Source organism: Orycteropus afer, unplaced genomic scaffold (assembly GCF_000298275.1).
Source record: "Orycteropus afer afer isolate SDZICR_OR568_19922 unplaced genomic scaffold, OryAfe1.0 scaffold00353, whole genome shotgun sequence".
NCBI lineage: Eukaryota > Metazoa > Chordata > Mammalia > Tubulidentata > Orycteropodidae > Orycteropus > Orycteropus afer.
Window position 1 is genome coordinate 1,490,137 of NW_006921940.1, and position 5,727 is coordinate 1,495,863.

The 5,727-nt window shown below is 40.6% G+C and overlaps 1 pseudogene; it reads right to left on the minus strand.

Moving 5' to 3' along the window:
• Positions 1 to 2,697: 2,697 nt before the first annotated feature.
• Positions 2,698 to 3,626, minus strand: LOC103207082 (annotated as a pseudogene).
• Positions 3,627 to 5,727: the final 2,101 nt, after the last annotated feature.

Below are 5,727 nucleotides of genomic sequence, written 5' to 3' on the forward strand. Positions count from 1 at the left end.
CATGTTTTATTTCAAATCAAAATTTGAAATAAAACAAAATGTAACTACTAAATTGTAGGGAAGGAACATGGGACAACTGAGGCTCAGAAAATAAGAAAATGTTGGAAAGGTGGCTATGACATAGACATGGAAAGAGTATAAAACTAGTAACCTCTGAATAAAGGAAAAATGTACAGAATATGTTTGAGTATAACTTTAAATTACTTTCTGTCATAGGTGATAAGTGCATGCTGGAAAGCACTCACCTACCCCAAAAGGACCAAAAAAGTGTGTGCTGGAATGTGCAGACACCAGTATCGGGGTGGGACTTTGTTTACTCAGGCTGGTAAGTCTCATTACCTCAGGCTGAAGGTGAGCAGTCTTGGTGAACAGTGTAGCTGTATGTTAAGGTGGAGACGTAACTGCATCCAGCTGCTTCTAGCTCCATCTTCCAGAAGATGCTTGGTTACCTTCTCAGCTATATGCCTGGCCAACTCTCCTTTATTCCCTTAAATTCTAAGCTCTTGCTCCAATGTTGGTGTTGCGAGGGCATCTGCTAAGCATCAGTTATTACCCTGGGGAGGTTATGGGTTAATATCTACAATCTACAGTCCTGGTTTAACACAGCAAGGCCTAATGGACAGTTCACATACTTCTAGGGAAGATTAGTGAACTAAAAATCTCAGAGAAGAGTTTCCAGAAATACACATAACCAGTGGAATTTTTGAATTTCTAGTCCCCAGTTTCCAACCTTCAAGAAGGGAAGTATAGAGTAAAGGAAAGCCATAAAGCAGGTGCTTGTCCCCTTGTTCAACTATAACATTGTGAGGTAGAAGTGGAACAAGGGCAAGGAAGTTTGGGAATGTGGTTGGAGAATGAAGGCTTAGTCAAAACAGACGTGGACAAGCAAGGAAGCAAGCAATGATAACACTGCAAGAGTGCCCAGCTTTTTCATGACTACAGTCAGGGGACCAGCCCTAGGGAGGGGTGGCAAAATTCAGCAAAAATCAGCAAGATGATAGAGCTCACTGGGTGGACTCAGCTGTTGAAGAAAAGCTCTCTAGGGGTAGGAATGGGGGAGGAGGGAGTCAAAATTGCTACCAAGCTTCAGAGATCTGCTAATGCTTGGAAATACCTAAAATGCAGGTAACACAGAAACAGAGGAAGTAGTTGGCTTTGAAAGAGATATCAGGAAGCATCAGGGAACCAAGCAGCGAGATTTAAGGTCTGTCCCTCACTGAATTCCATAATTACCCCTTCTTCTTTGAAGCCGGGTGAATCAGGTCTAGCAAACCTGGGGCAGATTTTAGACCTGATCATCCTCCCAAGTTTATTGTCCTAGGTTAAGAAGGCAAAGTAGCCCCTCATGAGTGCCATGATGTCACTCTCCAAGAAGGTGGGGCATGTGGACAAGAGAGAAGCAGTGGTTCCTTTTCTACAAGAGTAGTTGGCTGGGATCCTAGCAACATTTCAGCAAGGCCAGTCAGAACACTATTATAGTGCAAAATGCAATCCACATGAAGGCTCCAGCCCCCAATGCATTGACAGTGGAGCGGCAGGAAGTGAGCATTGGTGGCCCCAAGGGGAGTGCATGAGTTCACTGATGAGCAGTTAGGAAAGGAAGAGGAATGGAACTAGACTGACTTGGCCCAACTCAGGAATGGTCAGTAAAGTCTGGTCTTCACCCTCAGTGCAAGGAATGTCCTTCCTACCATCCCTGTCTATCACTGGAAAGAGCTGTTACCTTTCCATAACCACCAGGCTTCCTAGTCTGAGGAGCTCTTCAAATTCTTTGATTGAAAACATTTTAAAAATAATTCCCTCCCCATAATTGTTGCTATATCCTGTCTAACCTCTATTTCCTTCCATAAAGTCCAACTGGCTTGGGGTCTGAGTATCCTCCCAGAGGCTGAGGGGAGCAGTAACAACACTGGCATGAGATGCGATGCGCAGTGCCTGAGCAGTGTAAAGTGTTATACCCTGAGGATGGTACTCCGGTATAGTCTATTTGTCTGAAAACAGAAAAACATGAAATACTAAAATATTTCAAGAATGTTATGAGCACTCTGTAATGAGTGGGAGAAGAGATGTGAAGTGCAGAGAGAGTAAGAATTGGGCTCCACAAAGACAGGATTCAGAAAACGCTAGGCAAAAGATACTTTAACAGACTATTCCAAACTTAATACAAAGTGGCATTTAAAGAGCCCAGCCCAAGTCTGTAAAGCTGGAAGTCTCCCCTATAATTCTGGAGTTCTGAACCCCTTCCACCCTACCACCACCATCAATAGGCAGTTTAGTCAGAGAAAAAATATTCCTCATTCCTTCTCCCTCCTTTCTCCAATCTGTTAGAAATAAACTAACAACTCAGGGGGGTAAATATCATGAGTACAACCCAAAAGCTTTTAAATTTTAAAATTCCTCGGTACCATCAGCCACTCACTACAAAACTAACCAGGCTTCCCGTCATTTCATATGCTTAAACCTTCCAAAGCCAGAAATTCTCAATAGAATCCAACAAGCAGATTCACATGAAGAAAACACATAAACATTAACTTCAGAATTTAAAACAAACAAAAATAGAATCATGACCATTTAAGCATTTTTCAAATAGAGAGAAGGTGGACAGGAGTTTTGGGTGGTGGCAACAACAGCAGTTTCTAAACATGGAAGCCCCCCAGGCACTAAACTTATCACAGTAAGGCTCCCTCCGATCTGTGATCAATAAAATGAACAGGATTCTAGATTTCTCTCTCTCAAAGGCACGGTAAGGAATGTAGCTACAGTGTACTTCACCATCATGGAGGCAGGCTGGAGAGAAAGGGGGTGATCCACCCGGGTGTCAGAACTGAACTTGAAGGCTTCATGAGGTATGACTGGGGGTGCATCCAAGATGTATTAAGTACTTGTAGAAGAGAAGTCTGAGTCACTCTCTGACACAAAGACACAGGAGATGGAAGATATGGGGACAGTGCATACTGAACAAGCATCTTGTGGGGAGTGATGTTATAAAGGGCTGGGTAAAACCCATTCTGAAGAGCTGTGGTGAGATCATTTTGCATAAATTTTCCTTGGCTCTGTCTTTTCTTTGGACCACTGTCAACAAATTAGTAAAGCAAGGGATCAGATGGGACTGGTACTCCAGGGGGTGCCTTAATATATTTTCCATTAAAGTAGGTGATGATAACTTCACATTTCTCTGTGGACTCCATCCTTGCAAAGTCAATCCCTCTGCTAGTCTCACTGAGGTCTCGAAGGATTCAGGTCAAGATAACCTGACCAACAGCTTCAGCATTCCCTCCAGTTCCTGCTCATCCATTAAGAGTGGGATGTTTGAGAAGTATAAATTTGTGGGGTCCTGTTCCTGTTGCTTTCCCATCTGTGCCTACACACCACTGGCTTTTAGCACTGGTACTTTCTGTGCTGTTGAGGGACTGTCAAAATCACAAAGCCATAGCCTTTGCATTTGTTTGTGGTCTTGTCCGGTATGGCCTTCATCGAGACAATCTTGCCATATGGCTGACACAGCTTAACGAGGTCCTGGTCAGTAGGGCCTGGTTTTAATCCAGGTTGGTTTTGCTCAGTTGGTCATTTCCATTACCTCCATTGCTGCTGCTAGGGTTTCTGTTGCTTGGACTAGGTGGTGTCATCTACTGAGCCAATGACATATATGGCTTCTTGTTGTTATTATTGCCAAAAGTCAGAAAGAAACCCCGACCTGGAAGTCACTTATAGCAGCATTTTCTCTTTAATGTTAGGGAGCTGAGAGAGAGAAGAGAGAGAGAAAGGAGGGAGGGAGAAGCTCTCAGAATCTTTAAGAAAAAAACATTCTCAAAAGTAGTTTTATTCAAAATCCATATTTCTACCATTATTTCTGTGATTTGCTAGCATTAATATCCACCTAGGGTATGAAGCAAAATTGCTTTATTTCAAATGTGTTAAGTAAAATTCACCAGTCATAAATTACATAAAGGATACATTAAAATTTAACAGAATCAATATAATAGATGTCTGATTGACATCTCTGCCAAACATTGATTTGTGTATTTCTTTAATGTGCATTAGAGAAGAGCAGATCAGAAAACACCATCAAAAAGCACTTAATGCTTTTTAAGCTGGTTTTAAAGATGGCTTTAAATCTCATTAGCAGCAACTGACAAGAGGGACATTGAACCACATTAATTGTACATGTAATGTATGAGCCAAGAGGTCACACATGTAGCACAAAGTCTACAGTCTGGTTTAGAGAAGAAACAGAAGCAAGTTGCTCACTTGGCTTATTATTACTTCTTTTTTTTTTTTTTTTTTACCCTTAAGAACCTGCATTCTGAGATAAGCAAAATTAAAAACAATATTTGCTATTTTATACTTTAATTATTTTATACTTTAAAATAATTAAATATTCATATTGATGAGTTTCCTTTACATTTATAAAAAGAAATGTTGGTTGCAGTGATGGCTATGATGGTGATACATATGTGTATGTGTGTGTGTTCATGCATACATGTCATCATGTGTGTTGTTATTTGTCCGCATAAAGCCTAGCTTTATAATTATTATACAGTATAAATTTTATCTAATCTATATAATTATTTCAAAAACCTTCTGTTTCATACATAAAGCTAAACTGTTAGCAATTTAATGATCCATATGAGAATGTGAAATTTCTCTTTCTTTACCTATAATGCTTTTCTATTGCCCGTCTGAAAAATAGAGGGAAATATAAAAGAAGTCAGAGAAATGTTTAGTACTTTAGATTCAAATAGTCTTGAGAGTGGATACTTCTAAATTTACTGAGTGAGAAAAAGGTGAAGTATATGTGAGAGGTAGTAAGCAAAACAATTAATTTTAAAATGACTATTGCTTTATGTACGAGCTCTGGTGGCATAGTGCCTAATGCATTTGACTGATAATGAGAAGGCTGGATGTTCAAACCTAGCAGCCTCTCCTCGGAAGGAAGGTTGGGCAATCTACTTCCGTAGTGATACTGCCTTGGAAACCCAAGGAGAGGTGGCTATGAGTTGGATCCTATTCCACGGCAGTGTGTTTGGATTGGTTCATGTAAAATTTGGTAACTTAGAAAAGCAAATGCACCTATTTCAAAATTGCTCAAACACTTGCAGTGGCAACTAAAGGGAGCAAGTGAATTATAAGTATAGAGCTTAACCATTTTTAAAAGAAAAGGAGAAAATATTTATTATTGTATTATATTTATTTCAATGGCTTTTGTTTTAAATTATTATTGTGATTTGGGTGAAGATTTACAGAGCAAATTCACTTTCCATATAGCAGTTTACATATACTTTGTCAAATGACATTGACCACAGTTTACCACAATGCAATAGCTCCCCTCCCACTTCCTCCCCATAGTTACCTCTTCCCAGTGTCCATCCCTCTATGGACTCCTGCCCTCTAAGCTGTCTCCCTGTGCATAGGCAGCCCTTCTTTCTCAATGATTGTTCTCTCCAAGGAGTGTATCTACTTCAGGTAAATGTCTTCTGTTTGGCTGGAAACCACAGGTGTGAATTCAATTCCAGACCTGAAGGGCAGCTAGGGGCCATAGTCTCAGTGGTTCCATCAGGCTCTATAAGACCAGCAAACCTGCCCTCCCCCCTTTTTTTTTCCTCCAAATGATTTTGAGTTTTGTTCCACATTGTTTTCCCTCTCTATCAAGGATCTGGTACACAGATCCCCTTCCAAGTCGATGACAGTGGTAGCTGGGCACCATCTAGTTCTTCTGGTCTCATAGTC